At 38.1% G+C, this 19,716-nt stretch overlaps 1 protein-coding gene across 2 annotated transcripts in view; it reads left to right on the top strand.

Moving 5' to 3' along the window:
• The first annotated feature begins 1,243 nt into the window (after positions 1 to 1,243).
• The window catches only part of RC3H1 (ring finger and CCCH-type domains 1), a 96,205-nt gene continuing 77,732 nt past the window's right edge, over positions 1,244 to 19,716 (top strand). Inside the window, exon 1 of one of the 2 annotated variants that reach the window (XM_082651990.1) lies at positions 1,244 to 1,349. The gene's annotated coding sequence lies outside the window, so the exon portion shown is untranslated. Of the gene's footprint in view, positions 1,516 to 19,716 lie in introns of both variants that reach the window. The other variant, XM_082651989.1, reaches the window with a different exon arrangement.

The following is a 19,716-nucleotide window of genomic DNA, read 5'->3' as shown; positions in this document are numbered from 1 at the left end:
TGGTAGCTAGAAATTTGCTCTTTGTAGGACTGGGGTTACTATTTAGCGGGTTGAAGAGATGGTTACAGATTTAGCCCACTTCAAAGAGAGTAAATTCCAATCAGCAGAAATACATCAATAGGTCTTCTAAAAGAAGCTGAAATCTGAGTAGCAGGAGGGTGTTAGCAACTAAAAAGAACTCTTCCCTGCTTAGAGTTTAGGAAGGTGTGTGATATATTATTTACAAATAATATAGGAACACTAGCTGTTACAGTAATTGAATTTATCACCTTAAAAGCAGAAGCTTCTCTAAATATAGTACTTCTCTTGGTATTGGGGATGTATGCAATGAAGAAAGGACAGGAAAGCGAAATCTCTGCTCACTTGGCCAGACCTGAAGAAAAAACAAAAAAAAAGCAGGGGGAGGGTGATAATGAACAAGAGTATTAGCTGGGTGCTTACTTGAGGACCATCTCTCTCCTCTATTCTAAACGATTTATTTTGAAATTAGGACTGTATGGTATGAAAAGAATTCCATTTCTCTCCTTTCTTAAAAGCAAGGGTTTGGCTAAACCGAATTGTCTTGAAAGGGGACTCCCATTTTACCCAAAATGAAAATGGCTTCTTTTCCATAATGGAGAAGAAACTTCAAATAATCATAAGGTTAGCTTTAGATCCAATAGCTCTTCTAAGGGCTGAATCTTTTTCTGTCCTGCCCCAGACAGCTCTTAATTGGTCTCATAGGCCTGGAGAGACGTTTTGGGGCAGTGAGTGTCCAGGCCTTTGGGCTGTTTACCCCTGCTGGGAGGCTGAACTCTTTGGGGTAGTCTGTGAGGGAAATGACTAGGGCAAAGCTGGTGTGATCAAGAACCAGGATAAAACAGGATACGAACAAATTCTTCTGGGGTGGAGGAGGAGAGATGTGAAAAAGAAACAAGAGCAGAGGGACGAGGCTAAGAGAAAGCCAAGGGGGAGAGGTAAGCGCGGGATTGGATGGAAACGTCAGAAATTTTCCAATTCACCATCTGGCCACTTGCCCGCTGGGCGCCGAGGCGCTGGTGGACCAGTTCTTCTGCTCAGGGGGTGGTGCGCTCCGGGTCCAGGCGGTAAGCGACACCACCCTCCCTCCCGGGCGTTGGTGGCCGGTGACTCAGAGGTTTGCTCCCGCGCCCGCCCCGCCCGTCTGCTTGCCCCGCCCCTGGAAGGAGGGGCCTCACTCTGGTGTCCGCCCCAGTCTCTGGGGCGGGCCGGAGCCCGAGGAAGAGGAAGGGGACGAGGACAACGAGCGACGGGGCGGAGGAGGAGGAGGAGGAGGAAGAGGAGGCAGACCAACAAGATGGCCCCTGCTGCAGGAGCAGCCTCAGCAGCAGGTGGGAGGCCGGAGGCGGCGCTGGCGGTGGCAGCGGCGGCCGTTGTCCGGCGGCCTGGGACAGAGTCAGAGTCGACGGTGGCATTGGCGGCGGCGGTGGCTGCCGCGGCGGTGGCGACGGCCGCGGGGACTCGGAGCTGAGAGGAGCTGCTGCTCGGACCAGCGCGGTGAGCGAGCGGCAGGCGGCGGCGGCGGCAGCGGCGTGGGGAGCCGGGCGGCTGCGGCCCGGCCTCCGTCGGAAACAATAGGCAGCCGCGGCGGGGCAGGGGCTGTCCTCGGCCGCCCTCGGCTCCTCGGCCGTAGCGTCCGCCCGCCCGGCCTCAGGCCCCGCCGGCGGCCGAGGGGCTTGTCAGTGCCCGGCGTCCTTTAGGCCTCGGGCCTCCGCGTGCCGCCTGGAGGGCCTGCCGGGGTGGGTAGGCCGTGGGGGAGGTGCAGACGCCGCCCTGGTCGAGGGGAGGGCGAGGGAGGCTTCGGCCAGAGGGAGGGGGCCACAGGGCTGCCCAGCCCCGCTGTTCGTCCGAGGACCTTGGCGGGAGCAGAGTGCGCTCGGGAAATGCTTTTTGGACCCCCAGTCTGTGGGGGTGGGGGAAGTGAGGGCGTCTGTAAACAGGCGCCGCCTGCACCTCAAGGCTGCTCCCTCCCCCTCCCCCCTTAAGCACTCCGGTTCTTCGGCCAAGTGGGTTTTACGATGTCTGTTTCCCTGGAGCTACTGCAGATCGAGCCCGATAGTCTTTTTTTCTTCCTGGCGGCGCTAGGGAGGTTGTGTTTGCAGGTGTTTTTCAAAAAAATTTAAGTGCAGCAACACCAACAATTCTGCCAGGTAAAATGTGATTATCAAGGGATGGAGAGAGATAGAGGGCTGAAGGATGTTCCTCTTTAAACATTTCTAGGCATCAGTTCTCTCTAAACATCAGTTTTGCCCACGTCCCGGTGAGAGTGGAACTAGGGCTCTTTTGGAACAGTAGATAATGTAACTCTTGACATCCCAGAATAGTCCCTGAAACTGGAAACAAAGCCGCTTGCTGGCAACGCGAAGACAAATTGTAATGTTTGAATAGAACTTTTTTCTTCAAAGGAACCGTTGTGAATTATTAATGTGCCGCATAAGAAACAATGTTAACTAGCATAAAATGGACCTAATGAAGCATTTTTTCAGGAGACAGAAGAGGTTCGTCTCCAGGCTAGAACTTCTTGTCCTTTTTTATAATTTTCAAAACTAGGAACAACTGTTCTGTATTGAATGTTTAGGCTGAAAAAGAGACAGCTCCTCATTATAGTTGCCCTGCATAGTGATTTCTGAAACTTCAACAGTTAACTACTATTTCTCCTAAACTTAATTTCTCAAGACATCTACCATGTACCTTTCCAAGTGAAGGGGGAAATTATCCAAGTTATTTCTATGTCAGTTTCTATACGTATGGAGAATTTATATTAAGATTGTTTGGATGTCTCCAAAAGACTGCTTTCCACTGTTTAATATTAAATTGCGTGGTCCGTTTAGTTTGTGTTCTTAAAAGGACCTGTGCTGGGCAGATAAAATGCCAGTTAATATCTTTCACCCATTTTTAAGGTGAATTTCTAATTAGAATTGTCCGTATCTGTTGTAATTCAGAGCGTTTTAAGGTTATATGAAGTTTAATGGGAGGCACTGGGCCTTGGTTCTTCCACAAAAGTTGACAGTAAGTAGACTAGAAATTGGATAAACGTGGAGGTTGGACTGTTTTATTGTTGCTTAAGATTGAAGTATAATGGATGAATATGAATGACTTTCATTTTAAGCCTAGTATAAATAATGTGGATGTTTTGACTTTTTAGGTAGGGGGGAAAGAACAACTTTCACATGGCTTCTGCTGATGTGAATTTTCTGGGAATAAATTTCAAAAGGGACTTTTTTTTAAGTATTCAAAGTCATGATTTAATCAATCAATTTTTTTGGCTGAATTTTGTTAGTTGGTACAGAATGCAAGTAAACTCTATCTCATAATGATAACTTAAATTTATCTGTGACTCTAAACCTATTAGAATAATTGTAGTAATGTATGAATTTGTAAGTGGTCAGTGTGCTTTGTTGTGAAAACAAATCTTATGTTGTGTCAAGGACTAATTTACCTCATCATTTTCCTAAAAACAAAGATTTTTAAGTGTTAAGGTTTTGTGTTTGAAATTAGATGCTGACCCAGCAGTCATTGAGTCTGGGTCCCAATTTATGCTTGATATTGAATTCTGTTTTTATTTGTGTCAGACTGTTTTAAGATGTGATCCCTCAGTTGTTATGTCTTCAATATCAGTGTTTATTCCGATTATGTCAGTTCAGATTTTCTCAAGTAATATTTAAGAATTTCCTTCCAAGAAGTTTTGGGACCATAGCTTAAAAATTAGATTTGTATTTTCTCGGTAATATTAAAAGTTAATATATGTTTGTTTCATTTGGAGAAATTTGAAAGGGTTTTTTTTGTACATAAAAAATTTTAAATAACAATTTTTCAAAGTACATTTGTTAAATGAGTAAATGAGTAAAAATATTCTCATTTATTCCTCCTAATTAGTCTGTAATATAGGAAGAATCTGAGGCTTAGGAGAAGCTAAGTAGCTATAACTAGCAAAAAGGCCGCTTAATTAATAGGCAAAAAAGCTTACTCAAACCGAAGTCTTGTGACACAAATTAGATGCTTTACTATTGCTACTGCTGCCATATGTCCCAAGGTTAAACTTTGAAGCATCTCCTGTATTTACGGATTCCTTTTTTTTTAAAAACCATGAACTGTGTTTTGTAATACTGTGCTTGCCTTCAGCTCTAATATCTTTTCTATTATCATTATTTGTACACTGCCAAATTATTCACTTATAAGTTTGAGAACGTATTTACTCTTGTGAATTAACAAAAGAAGCACTTATATTTGCTTTTAGCAGATCTGAATGCCGTAAATATAGAAACTCATACCGTTTACATAGGGCAGATTTGTGGTATTGCTGTAATTGTTTCATGGCTTTAATTTGTTATATAAGCAGTTAGCTAAGTTGTACCTTTGAAATAAATACTTAGGAAAGTTTTATTTTTTTATTTTATTTTTTTAATTATTTATTTATTTTTGGCTGCGTTTGGTCTTCATTGCTGCACGCAGGACTTCTCTAGTTGCGGCGAGCGGGGGCTACTCTTCGTTGCGGTGCGTGGACTTCTCATTGCAGTGGCTTCTCTTGTTGTGGAGCGTGGGCTCCAGTAGTTGTGGCATGCGGGCTCAGTAGTTGTGGCTCACGAGCTCTAGAGCACAGGCTCAGTAGTTGTGGCTCATGGGCTTAGTTGCTCCATGGCATGTGGGATCTTCCTGGACCAGGGCTTGAACCCGCGTCCCCTACATTGGCAAGCAGAGTTTAACCACTTTGCCACCAGGGAAGGCCCTTAGGGAAGTTTTAAAATGACTTTAGTAGCATTCGGTAGTGTTAAGTCAGGTCAGCTAACATTTGGAATTCTTCATTTATAATTTTTTAAAGCCTTAGACCATTTAGAATTATGCGGTATTTTCTATCTCCAGATTTTAGAGCTTGAAATGGAGTTTGGTGGGGTCTAATCAGTCCACTCTAACATATATCTTGCCAATGGTTGGCACCCAGTAAAGTGAAGAATAAACTGATAAGTGATCCTTGTTTGGTGGACACTTCGGAGCAGGATGTTCCTTGGCAGGGTATACTGACCTGGTTTAGTTTTGGCTATGTCCATGCTCAGGAGTTGAGGTATTCTTTGGGATTGGATTCAAGTGGATTTAAATTCTCAAATTGACCTGCATCAGAACAGTCACAGATTTCAAAATCAGCCTGTTGGTTAGGATCTTCTTTAAGATCACCTTCTTTTTTGTTTAATCCTGGAGTCTAGACTGGATTTGGACTAGCCTTGGAGGTTATAGCATAATATTAATTTTTCAGCCATTTATATAAAGGAATTTTTCTTACTCCAAAGTTTTTTAATGTTGATTCTATACGTTTTCTCTTTTTTTAAATATTTATTTATTTATTTATTTTTATTTGGTTGCGCCAGGTCTTAGTTGTGGCGTGCGAACTCTTAGTTGCTGCATGCATGTGGGATCTAGTTCCCTGAGCAGGGATCGAACTCCAGCCCCCTGCATTGGGAGCATGGAGTCTTAACCACTGCACCACCAGGGAAGTCCTGATTCTATACATTTTCAAGTGTGAAGTTTACTTAATCTGAAGTGATGTTGTGCTACATCTCCAAGACAGTTAGCTTTAGCATATTTATTTATATCCATTATTGGTCAGATTTGTGTCTGTTTACTTCTTATATTCTTATTTATTCTTTATGTAATGTTAGACATTTCTTATCAGTTCACAATATTTTCCTGATTGAGGTTTGAGAAAAGAATTCTAGTAAAAAATTTGAGTTCATCTTACATGCACAGTTGAACTGACTCAAATTATGTTCTGCCCTAGAGGAATAAATGTCTTAAGGTTCATTTATATTTATTTGAGATTGTTTATAAATGTATGTTTGATGTTTGTCAAGCATTTTAGCACTGATATCAGTACACACCCATTACTGTGCATATAAGGTAATAATTTAGTTTGTAATGCATTTTTTCCTAAATATCTCCAAGATCTAAATAGCATTTGAATGTGGTAGCAGTGTTTTTGAAGAAGAGTTCTACAGTGGTCTATATATCTTAACATAAATTTTTTTTTAAATGGAGGTTTAAATTGCATAACATAAAATTAACCATTTTAAAGTGAACAGTTCATTGGCAGTACATTCACAATGTTGTGCAACCACTACCTTTATCAAGTTCCAAAACATTTTATCACCCCAAAAGGAAACTCTTGTGCCCATTGAGCAGTTACTCCCCATCCCCCTCTCCCCCAGTCCCTGGCAACCACCATTCTACTTTCTGTCTTTATGAATATTACCTAAAATGATTTTGAGCCAAGATTGAGCAAGAGTGCTATGTATAATTGAAATTGCAGGAAAAAACTTTGGGATATGATTGTTAGGAATCAAAAACCACCTCATTCTTTACATTATTCTCTAATTACAGTAGGCATGCTGCCAGGGATTCTTTATGGAAGAAAAGTTGGAAGTCACAGCAGTTCGAACTTTTCATCTTGATCACTCCAAAGAAGTTGTACTTAAGCTCTCAGACTCATTAGTATTTCCTCGTTGAGTTGTGAGAATTAACTAAGTTTTAATGTTCTATACAAATGTGAGCAATGAATAGTCTTATCTATAGCTTGTTTGGCTTTTGTTTTTTCTTAATATATAGAAGAAACTTGGAATATTAATAGACAAGGACTTATATGAGGTTATATTAGAAAATGATTGTTAGATTGAAACTCTTTAATCTGTATGAATCTAACTGTATTACTTTTTTTGGTTTTTTTTTGTTTTTTTTGTTTTTGGCTCCGTCGGGTCTTAGTTGCGGCACGCAGGAATCTTTTGTTGTGGCGCACAGGCTTCTCTCTAGCTATGGCACATGGGTTTCTCTCTAGCTGTGGCACGCGGGCTCCAGAGCACACAGGCTCAGTAGTCGTGGCACATGGGCTCCAGAGTGCATGGGCTCTCTAGTTGTGGCGCGTGGGCTCTGTAGTTGCAGCGCGTGGGGTTATTTGCCTCTTGTCATGTGGGATCTTAGTGCCCCGACCAGAGGTCGAACCTGCATCCCCTGCATTGGAAGACGGATTCTTAACCACTGGACCACCAAGAAAGTCCCCTAACTTTATTACTTTTATTCAGCTAATCTTTGAGCCTGTTTAGAGTTATGATTTGCCTGACACTCTGCTTGTTGAATAAATCTTTGAATCCTTGGTCTTGGGTCTATACCTGACTCTCTCCAAAAACATAGACACTGTTAACAGAAGCAATTGGTTTGTAGCTTTTTTAAATTGTTTGTTTGATTGAGGGAGAAAATAAACAGGCTTTTTTTCTTTCATCTTTGACTTAAATTCAAAATTAGGTACTTCCCCTAATTAAATTTAAATCTTAACATTTATGGTGAGAAGTGAAATACAGATTTTATGTTACTATTAAAGATTTGTAATATTTTACAGATACAGAAGCTCTAAGTCGGGAAGAATTTAAATTTTAATACTAATTTCCCCCCTTTTAGGAAAATTTTATTTAACTATTAAATTTAGTTATAAGAACAACTTAAAAAGTGATGGAAAGAATTATAACGAATATTTAGAACTCAATGCAGTAAAATTCCTGCTTTTCTTTAATACTGACTTTTTTCAGGAAATATCAACTCTGTAAATATTAATATTTCTATGTTTATATACATCTGATTAATCTTTAACAGTAATTTATTAGAAAGCTAGTGTACTAAATTAATACATTTAATCATAAAATAACATCTTTAAATGAGGTTAAGTTTAGAGATCTATGCTTGAAAGTATGGTTTAGTGGAACATATGTGAATGAAACAGGATCATTATATTCTTAGCTTTATTATAGAACAGTATGTCATCTAACCTGATCCCAATTTAGAATAAGAAGTAGACAAAAAGACCTTTATCACAAAGTTAATGAACTAAATCATCTACACTAAGGCACTGGCTTAGAACCTCTCTTGCTCTGTACATAATTCAAAGAAGCTTGATATTTTCACAGCAGAATTTAATCTGTTTTCTAATTTCACAGCAGATTAAAACATGCAAATTAGATGTGGGAGTGAAGGTACTCTAGGTAATATGGACAGCAAGAAGGGTAATGAGGTAAAAATCACATTAGCATGGGACAGTTTAATACAGGGACATTTTTTTAGACTCAGAGTATATCATTAATTAATTATTGTATTCTGCTATATAACCTGTTGTTCCTGATGATAGATTCATTGTGGGAAAATTCACTTATGTTTTTGATTTTGGGAATCATAAAACTATATAAAGAATATATTAGAACATACACTTTGGAGTCAGATGTATCTAAGTTCCCATCTTTTATCACATAAGCTTTATGATTCTTCATCTCTAAAACCAGAAATGGTAATATCTTCTTTGAAAGGATTGTTTTGCAATTTAAATGAGTTAACATATATCTATAGTATAGTACCCATTCAATAAATGTTGTTTTCTTCCTTAAATTTTGTTTAACAAAATCACTTTAGAAAGATATTCATCTAGAATATTTGAAAATTTTCTGCTGTCAATTGTTAGTATTCAAGATACAATTAAACTTTGTGTATTTATGGAGTTGGTGGTCAGAAATGAAATACCGTTCTCATTTTCTTTCCACATCAGTCTTTCATTAATATGGACCTGTGCTGTTTAATATCAGCCACTAGCTACATGTGACTACTTAAATTTAAAATTTTTAATGGATTTTTTTAGAGCAGTTTTAGGTTTATAGAAAAATTGCACTGAAGGTATAATTTCCATATATACCTTCCCCCACAGTTATTTCTGTTAACATCTTACATTTGTTATAATTGATAAACCAATATTGACAAATTATTAACTAAAGTCCATAGTTTACATTACAGTTCACTCTTTGTGTTGTACAGTTCTATGGGTGAGATTGTCTTCTTTCACTTAGCAATGTACATTTAAGGTTCTTCCATGTCTCTCTGTGACTTGATAGCTCATTTCTTTTTATTGCTAAATAGTACTCTGTTGTATGGATAAACTTAAGTTTTAATTAATTAAAATCAAAATTTTAAATTCCTCAGTTGCACCAGCCACATTTCAGGGGCTCAATAGCCACATGTGGCTAGTGGCTACCATATTGGAAAATGCAGATATAGCACATTTCCATCATCTCAGGAAGTTCTATTGAAGAATGCTGATATAAACCAAAGTCCCGTTCTCCATTTATATTCACTCTCACAGAGAACTTACCATTCACATGGCCTCAATTTGTCCTAAGCCTACCTTTTCAATGTTTTTGCTTGTGCTGCCAGCAATCCTAAACTTGACATAATTTAAAATCCTTTACTCCCTCCAAAGAATCAGCCTTTCCAGATACTGTCCATTATAATATGGTTTCTTCTCAGGGCATCATCTTTTATTCCACGCTTCTTGTCCCTAAAATCTGGAGTCATCTTTTTCTTTCTTATTTTTTCTCTAAACCTTTTGAATACTTATCAGAGATGAACAGGTCTCAGAGCTAATAACTGGCAGAGTTGAGATTAGAATCTAGAACTCCTTTTTCTAGTTCTCTCTTGGGATCTCCACTAGTTGGGATGCTTTTACAATTAATTTTAAAGTTGCGGTCACTTTTGAAGAGATTATTGGGGACTGTTTGATTATGTACTATGTAATTTAAAATACTATAAATCAAAACTATAGAGGCTATAGCTATAGATTTAATAAATACTAATGTACTCATTCTTTAAAAAAGTAGAACTTGAAATGAAGAAGTTTATCTTATTTCTTATCTTAAATAAGAAATTTATCTTATTTCTCTATAATTCAGTTATTATGGAAAAATATTTTTTCTTCTGTGTGTGACCCACTTTACATAATAAAAATTAATTGCCTGTACTAATATGAATTGCCTGGTAAGGGTGAATAGAATTTAACTGAACATTGTTGCCATCCAAAATTCTCTGTTGGTACTGATTTACATTTGTATTCTATTCAAATTCTTTGTAAAATCCAATTTGGTTACCACATGAACTTGTACTTTCTTAAACATTATTTAAATTATCATGTTAAAGTTTCCAGAGCTCTTTTGCCTTTATTTTGGGGTAAGCTTTACCTCTACTTTTGCTGAAAATAGCTATACTGTGTAAGGTCTTGATTTGATCTTCTCTGTATACTGGTTATGCTTGCTCAAAAGTTCATTTTTGTGGAGACATTCTGTTAAAGAGTAGTTGTCTTCCATGTTTAAGTACTGTATTTAAAAAAAAAAAAAAGCCTGAATTTTAAACTTCATTTTGAAATGCTTTCCCTGTAATTACTGCTCTTAAAACCCATGTTTTATATGTCAGCTTTTACATTAATTACTGTTTTGATTAAAACTGTCACTCTTTGCTCGAATCTGTCCTCTCTTTAAATTTATTAAAAACTTTTTTAAAACATAAGGCTCTCCATATATTTAGAAAAGCTGAGTTATGAGTTATCTGAGTCAGTTTTTTCAGAAATGTCATTTTATTATGTAGGTTTGCAGTTGACAAAATCTCATAAGGGCACAAAAGTCCCTTCCAATATATTCTCTTTCTACTGCGTTAGAAAAAATGAGGGCAGGAGAGAGAGAGGGTTTTTTGAAATAATAAAATCCTTAGGATAGAAAATGTAATATTTAAAACTCTTTAAAAGCATGTAAGAGTAACTTGGAATATCACAAAGCTTAGAACAGATAATGTCATGAAAGCATCTTTGAATATTGAAGTTGTAGTACCTATTCCCATAGTGATTGACGTGCATTATTTAATTCATTGTTCTCAGAGTGTTAAAACTTTAAGCATCTTAAGTGTATCATGACAAAATGGTGAGGGGCAGAGGGGAAAGAATGGGTGGGGAGCAAAATCCTGTCAATAGAATCTCCATTTTTGAGAGAGATTTCAGGTTCACTTGTTGATTTTTTTTTTTAGTATTCTTTTTTGTTTTTAAAAGACTTGGTTGGTTGGTTGATTTGTTTGTTTTAGAGCAGTCTTGGGTTCACAGTAAAATTGAGAAGAAGGTACAAAGATTTCCTGCATACTCAGCTGCCTCCACACATGCATAGCCACCCTTATTATCAACATCCACTGCCAGAGTGGTACGTTAATTACAATTGATGAACTTACATTGATGCTTAAAGTCCATAGTTTATATTAGGGTTCACTCTCGGTGTTATACATTCTGTGGATTTGCACAAATGTATAATGACAGGTATCCATTATTATAGTACCATACAGAATATTTTCATTGGTTTAAAAATCCTCTTTGCTCTGCATATTCATCCTTCCTCACCCCAGCTTCTAGCATCCACTGATCTTTTTATTGTCTCCATAGTTTTGCCTTTTCCAAAGTGTCCTATAGTTGGAATCATACAATATGCATTTAAGTTTCTTACATGTCTCTTCGTGATTTGATAGCTCATTTCTTTTTTAGTACTGAATAATATTCCATTGTCTGGTTGTACCACTGGTGGACATCTTGGTTGGTTGCTTACAAGTTTTACAATTATGAATAAAGCTGCTATAAATATCCATGTGCAGGTTTTTGTGTAGATACAAGTTTTCAGCTCCTTTGAGTAAATATCAAGGAGAGTGATTGCTGGATCGTATGGTAAGAGTATGTTTAGTTTTGTAAGACAATGTCAAACTTTTTCAAAGTGGTTGCCCGATTTTGCATTCCTATCTGCAATGAATGAGAGTTCCTGTTGGCGCCACATCTTGGTCAACATTTGGTGTTGTCCGTGTTCCAAATTTTGGCCATTCTAATAGTGTGTAGTGGTATCACATTGTTTTAATTTGCATGTCCCTGATAACATATGATGTAGAACGTCTTTTTATATGTTTATGTGGAATATATAATATTGTATAGTTGGACTCATGCAATATGTAGCCTTTTCAGATTAGTTTCTTTATCCTTATCTTTTTAATCTGTCACTTCACTTTTAGCTTTACCTCGCTTATAGGTAGTTTTAAGAATGTGGTTAATTTTGGAGGTATACTATCTTCTAAAGATTAAGTACCTGCATTAAAAAATTGAACTCGGGCTTCCCTGGTGGCATAGTGGTTGAGAATCCGCCTGCCGATGCAGGGGACACGGATTCGTGCCCCAGTCCGGGAAGATCCTACATGCCACAGAGTGGCTGGGTCCAAGCCAGGGCTGCTGGGCCTGAGCATCCGGAGCCTGTGCTCTGCAACAGGAGAGGCCACAACAGTGAGAGGCCCGCGTACCGCAAAAAAAAAAAAAAGATTGAACTCATCTTGTGATGATAGATTCAGCTCTCTTACCTTTTATGTGAATTGTCCAACACTATCTTTAGAAATATGAAACTTGCTACAATCAAGTAGTGATATTTTTCAGTCATTTAAAATTGTTGAACAAATATATGCCATACAACAGCATACAACAGTATGGACTTCCTCTTATAGAAAGAGTTTAGAATGTATTGGGAACATCAGAGGGGCAACCTAATATACACTGGGCTATAAAAAGATTTCTTGAAAGAGCTTCCTGAGTTGAATGTGACTTAAAGGATGAATAGGGGTTTAACATCCCAGATTTAGGGGAATACTTGAGCCAAACAAGACCTAGAGTGAAAAAGAATATCTTGTATACAGGGAAACCTTCATACTTTTGTTGCTAGAGTATAAAATACGAGGCAGATGGTGGTGAAAAATAAAGCTGGAGAAGTAGGTGGGGGCCACATCCCGGGGATCTTGTATGGCATGTTCAAGCACTTGGGATTGACTCTGCTAAGGCAACATCTAAGGGGTTTTTAAAATTTTTATTTATTTATTTAGTTAGTTAGTTAGTTAGTTTTGGCTGCGTTGGGTCTGTTGCCACACGCGGGCTTTCTCTAGTTGTGGCGAGCATGGGCTACTCTTTGTTGCGGTGCATAGGCTTCTCGTTGCGGAGCATGGGCTCTAGGCATGCGGGCTTCAGTAGTTGTGGCACATGAGCTCAGTGGTTGTGGCTTGCAGGCTCTAGAGTGCAGCCTCAGTAGTTGTAGTGCACGGACTTAGTTGCTCCACGGCATGTGAGATCTTCCCAGACCAGGGCTCGAACCTGTGTCCCCTGCATTGGCAGGTGGATTCTTAACCACTGTACCACCAGGGAAGTCCCTAAGAGTTTTTGTTGATGTTGTTTGTTTTTTAACTTGAGATAACAAAATACATGCACTAAAGGGCAAAAATCATAGCGGTAGATCTTGATTACTTTTTACATATATACACTTGTGTAACCACCACCCAGATCAAGATATGCAATGTTTCTAACACCCAAGAATTCTTTCTACTCTTTCCCAGACAGTACACTCTCTACTGCCTCCCAGCTTTCCTAAGAGTTAATTCTGACTTCTAGCACTGTAGTCTGTTTTGCCTCTTCTTAAATGAAATCATGCATCATGTCTTCTTTATGCTTCCTCTATAAATTAAATTCTACAGTAGGTGCTATTTTGTATCTGGCTTTGTACATTGTAATATCTGTGAAATGTGTCCCTGTTATATGTAACAGTGGACCAATTGTTTTATTTTTATCATTGCTGTATAGTATTCCATTATATGAACTTATCACAGTTTATGCATTTTGTTGATGGACATTTGGGTTGTTTGCAGTTTATTTTTGGCTTTTTATGAATAAAGTTGTTATGAACATTACTGCATAAGATTTTTGGTGGACATACTTAGTCATTCCTCTCATATAAATACATAGCAGTGGAATTTATGGGTCATTAGTAGACTTTGGTTTAGCCTAAGGAGATACTCCCAGTTTTCCAAAGTGAATGTACCAATTCACACTGCTGTCAGCATTGTATGAGAATTTCGTATGCTCATATCATCTTTAATACTTGGTATGGTCAGTAAACTTTTTTTTAGCCATTCTGGTAGGCATGTAGTAGATTCCCATTGTCATCGTAATTTAAATTTCCCTTGTGAGTAATGACATCTTATGACTCTTAAATAAGCGTATTATACACTTATTGGCCATTTTGATACCCTCTTTTGTGAAAGAGGATCTTTCAAGTCTGTTGTCCTTTTTTTAAAATTTACTTATTTTATTTTAATTTTATTTTTGGCTGCGTTGGGTCTTCGTTGCTGCGTGCAGGCTTTCTCTAGTTGCAGTGGGTAGGGGCTACTCTTCCTTGCGATGTGCGGGCTTCTCATCATGGTGGCTTCTCTTGTTGTGGAGCACGGGCTCTAGGCACGTGGACTTCAGTAGTTGTGGTGCGTGGGCTCAGTAGTTGTGGCTCATGGGCTTAGTTGCTCCATGGCATGTGGGATCTTTCCGGGCCAGGGCTCGAACTCGTGGCCCCTGCATCAGCAGGTGGATTCTTAACGACTGCGCCACCAGAGAAGCCCTATTGTCCTTTTTTTTATTGAGTTTTTTGTCATAGAAGAAAACCATAAGTGAATGACCAGCAGCTGTGAGGAGTGTGGATGAAGGCAAGAACAAAGCTAGAGACAGAGATCAGTTAAAAGGTTACTGTGTGATCCAGGTGAGAGAGACTGTATGCTGTATGAGAGCAGGGACTTTGTTTCATTCAGGGCTACATCTTTAGATCCTAAGACACTGTCTGGCACATGGTAGGTGCTCAGTAAGTAATTTTTGAATGAATGAACACAAACTTCAATCAGGGAAGTAGAGATGGAAAGGAAGATACAGATTTAAGAGATAATAGAAAATTTTAATAGAGGTAGAAGAGGACGGAATCTAGGATGATTACCAGATTACCAGGTGTGTACATTGAGTGTCAAGTTGTATAGTGATGTAACTAAAGAAACGAAGGCTACAGAAGGAATTACAAGTTAAAAAAAATAGGGACAAGTTAATTACCATGTGACCTTGCACATATTACCTAAGGTTTGTGCTCAGTTTCTTCAACTCTAAAATTAAGATATAATGATATGTAATATCTAATAATAGGGTCATTGTGAGGACTGAGATAATGCATGCAAAATTTAGAATAGTGCCTGTCATATAAAATATACTCAAAAAAGATTAGAGATAGAAACAATTGAAAATCCCTGTCTTCATGGAGCTTACATTTTAGTAGTGGTGGGTCCACACTGTAACAAAATAACTAAAATAAAGCATATTGGATGGTGAGAAGTATTGTGGAGAAAAATTAATCAGGAAAGAGATGGGAAGCACAGATTGTGGTGGTAGTGTGATTAGGGTTGAGGGATCAATTTTAAATAAGGTGATCAAGTAAGGCCTTCCCTAAGGGAATTCACATAGTAATATGTGTAGGGAAATGGGAAAAAGGTTCAGGGTTAGGAGAAGAGCGGGACAAATTGTTCGTAATTTAAGATAAGAAAGCAAGGCTCCCTATTTTACCAAAGAATAGAGTGTAATAATAGTAGATTTATTTGTTTATTGTGGAAACCCACAGCAGTTAGGCTTGTCCCATTCTTTTATCCTCTCTTCCCTGTAATACACTACATAAACCTAAGGACGAATTTATACCTTAAAAGATCTTCGTTACATATATTGGAGGAAGTGTTTTATGTTTAATTCTGACATTGTAGCAACAAATCAATAGGTTCTCTAACAGTAGCTACTACTTGGGAACAGCAAAATATCTTCCTACAATTTATATAACTGTTTCAAACCACTTGATATGTGTAAATGACATACATTACTATAGGCTTCTGTGTTTGGACTCCATGTAGCAATTCGTTCATTCTTTTAAAATCAAAATGAAATATTGTCTGGGATGACAGTCTAGAAGTAGTTCTAAAATGGAAAATGAGTCTATCCTTTTTTTTTTCTTTTTAAGCATTATTTTTCAAGTATGCGCAATTGAAAATCATTGGAAATAGTTGGAATTCTTTCAGGCATATTCCATAAAAATAAACAGTGATAAAAAAATGTCCTTAAACCTTGGCCAGTAGATTATGGGGACAGTTTAATAATACTAACATTATTGTTATTTTACTATTATTAAATATGTTAGATTATATCTTTAACACAAAAATTCCCTAGGTCATAGTATACACTACATATCACCCAACCATTGCAAAAGAAGTATGCTCCATATGCAGCTTGCCTATTCTGAATAATCTGCATGTTTTCTCTTTGCTGTCCTGTTCTAGAATCAGTCAGAGCCCTATGGTATCTACCAAGTGCCACAAGGAAGTCTAGGACACAAGCTCCCTCAGAAAAAAAGCAGAAACAAGTAAAAGTAAAGCAGTAGGGGCTATTAGTGTGACACATGTGCTGCTTTGTTTTCTTGAGTAAAGAGGGAATTCTTTGTTCCCAGTTTTTGTTATTGATACTTGTTTTTTTTCTTCCAGTTCAGCACCAGAAATCTGCTACATTCCAAATCCAAGTGTCATCACTACTCCAAAATTGAGTTCATGAAGGGTAGCTTTCTAACTGTGGTAGATTGAACTGGAGTGTTTTGTAACAGCTTAGTGATATAAATGTAGAACAATCTAACAAATATGTTGAGTGAAAGAAGCCAAAATACAAAACACATACTGATGATTCATTACATAGAATTTTAAAACAGGTAAAAGTAATCTATAGCATTAGAAGTTAGGATAGTAGTGGCCTTTGAGGAAGAATAAAGAGATAATGATTGGGAGGGATGGTGAGGGGACTTTCTGGGGTGCTGGTAATGTTCTATATCTTGGGTATACAAGTATGCTCACTTTGCTTACTATGTTCATTGAGCTGAACACTCTTGATCTGTATACTTTTTATGTGTGTATGTTATATTTCAATACATTAAGTATCTTAAAATATTTATAAGATTAAGATTAGGGCTTCCCTGGTGGCGCAGTCGTTGAGAGTCCGCCTGCCGATGCAGGGGACATGGGTTTGTGCCCCAGTCTGGGAAGATCTCACATGCCGCGGAGAGGCTGGGCCCGTGAGCCATGGCCGCTGAGCCTGCGCATCTGGAGCCTGTGCTCTGCAACTGGAGAGTACACAACAGTGAGAGGCCCGCGTACTGAAAAAAAAAAAAAAAAAAAAAAATACAGCTGCTGAAAGTTGGAAGACAGTGGGAAAAGTACAGGATTTGGAGTTGGACAAGTGTAGGTTCAAATTACGACTAGATCACTAAATTATCCAAGTAACTTTTCAGTTTTCTTTCTTTCCTTCATCGATAAAGTAGAGGGATATCTCAGAAGGTTGTTTGAGGATTGAATGAGATGATTTGTAAGTGCTTAGCACTCAAATCGCACTCCCCCCTCCCACAGTTTTGGGATAGAGGGGGAAAGATTTGAGGAGTATATAAAGAAGTTGTAGGTAGGTGAAAACAATTATAACTTGCTGAAGATGACTAAGGTGATACTGGTAAGGGAGGTTAAGTTTTTCTTTATATCGTAACCAGTAAAGACCAACAACTTGGGAGTATTTGAATCATTTTCAATATTAAGAGTTAATAGTGCTGCCCTGGCACGTCGACATGGAGGACTGTTACACAGATGACAATTTATATTCGGTTAGAATGTAATACGAAGTTTCAGATAGATTTAAATTGAGCCTAAGTAGTACTTTTTTTTTTTTTTTTTTTTTTGCGGTACGCGGGCCTCTCACTGTTGTGGCCTCTCCCGCTGCGGAGCACAGGCTCCAGACGCGCAGGCTCAGAGGCCATGGCTCACGGGCCCAGCCGCTCCGTGGCATGTGGGAGCCTCCCAGACCGGGGCACGAACCCGTGTCCCTGCATCGGCAGGCGGACTCTCAACCACTGCGCCACCAGGGAAGCCCAGTAGTACGTATTTTTAAGTCTAAAGGATTTGTTATCCATGCTGTGCTTTGAAAATATTACCGTTTTGGTACATTTGAATGCTCTTCCCTGTAGTTGCTGATAATTTATGCTGCAAGAATAAGGAGCTAAATTTAGGCATGTTGTGTTTGTGAAGGTACTTATATATATTAGTAATTTTTAGGCCTTAAAAAAAGAGAATAGATTCATTCTATGAAAACTTTGTAATTCAACTGAGGGAACCTTTCACATTCCAGTGTCAGTTTTTCATTCAGTATTACTCGTTTCTCAAAAGGCTATGATGAAATTTATAAATGTAAAATTGTGTCTTGATTATATAAACAATCAGATATCTATTATTGATTAACAAACCACCCCAAAACTTAGTGGCTTAAAACAACAACCATTTTATTTGCTTACAATTCTGAGTTAGTGCATGGGGCTAAGTTAGCCACAGGTGGTTCTGCTGCTGGTCTACACTGAGGTCACTCATGCAGCTTCATTCATCTGGCAGCTAAAATTGGGGCTGATTGTTCTAGGGGTCTGAGCTGGGACAGTTTTTCTCTGTTCTGTTGGTCTCAGCTCAGGTCTAGCTCAAGCCTTCTCACATAGTGGCACCATGTTCCAAGAGTGGAAGTTGCAAGGTTTCTTGAGGCCTATGCTGTGAAGCTCTCCAAACATCACTAATGCTATATTCAACTACAGTATTCAAAATAAGTCAAGGCCACCCAGATTCAAAGTGTGGGGGAAAAGATTCTATCTCTTGATAGAAAGAGCAGCAAAGTCAAATTACAAAGGGGCATAGCTACAGGGATGGGAGGAATTGTGGCCATCCTTGCAGACTACCACAACAAATGATTAAGAAACCTAAAGAGAAGGTCTTAAAATAGTAAAGTTAGACAAACCTGGGTTGGAATCTCAACTCTACCCCTTACTGGCTGTGAGACCTTAAGAACATTGCTTAACTTTTCTGGGCCCTGATTTTCTCAAGGGTGTGATAATATTTTGCAAGGTTATTATGAGTATTAAAAGTTAATGCAAAAAAAAAAGATAATGCATTTTAAGTTTTTAGAATGTTTTGACCCATAGTAAATTCTATTGTTATTTTAGAATTTGCCATTCCTTTAAATCTAGATTTGCTTGTATTGCTCACTTATTACCTGAACCTGTGATAATCTCCTTCAAAGATAAGAATGCCAGCATAGTTTGCTACTAATAAGTGGTGTCCCAGAGGCCCTCTGAAAGATAACGAAAATTGAGAAGTTTTTCCTCTGTTTGCCAGCTTTGATGTATTAAGACTCATTTGCTCATATTAGAAGTTGTCTGCTTAAAATATAAAACGAAAACCTAGGTTTTATATTTGGGTACCTAAGCCTTGAGTTATCTCCCCACCTCCCTCTTCCAAAGTGGAAATGTGTGTGTTCATTGTAAAAAGGAACTGTCAAGATTTTTAAAAATTGCATTTACACCTCATAAACTAATTAATATTAAACTGTTTGGGATATAAGAATACTTGGGTTTTTAAGCTTTTAATGTCTTTTGTTTATAAGTTTCTGTTTTGTAGTGTTTAGGGAAGAAATCATCTAAAATTGGCATCACTTGCTAATAATATTAAATTCAGAGTTTATATTTTGGCCACAGAGAATTTGTCATCATGTTGCTGATGTTAGGTATCTTTTTTCCCCAGTGCTTAAGGTGGAAAGTAAGACTATTGATTTGAGACTTTCTTCTTTTTTAATATAAACAGTTAAAGCTATAAATATCCATCTAAGCCTTGCTTTGGTTGCATCCCATGAGTTTTGGTATGGTGTGTCTTCATTTTCATTCATTTCAAAGTATTTTCTAATTTCCCTTTTGATTTCTTCTTTGACTTACTGGTTATTTAGCAGTATGTTGTTTAATTTCCCTGTATTTGTGAGTTAAAGTTATTTTCTGTTTGTAATTTCATTCCATTGTATGCAGAGACTATAATGTTTATGATTTCAATCCTTTTAAATTTATTGAGACTTGTTTTATGGTCTAGCATATGATCTATCTTGGAGAATGTTCTGTAAGC

Source organism: Grampus griseus, assembly GCF_964374135.1.
Source record: "Grampus griseus genome assembly, chromosome: 1".
NCBI classification, from domain to species: domain Eukaryota; kingdom Metazoa; phylum Chordata; class Mammalia; order Artiodactyla; family Delphinidae; genus Grampus; species Grampus griseus.
Note: the sequence above shows the minus strand (reverse complement) of the source record. Positions and strands in the feature narration are given on the sequence as shown.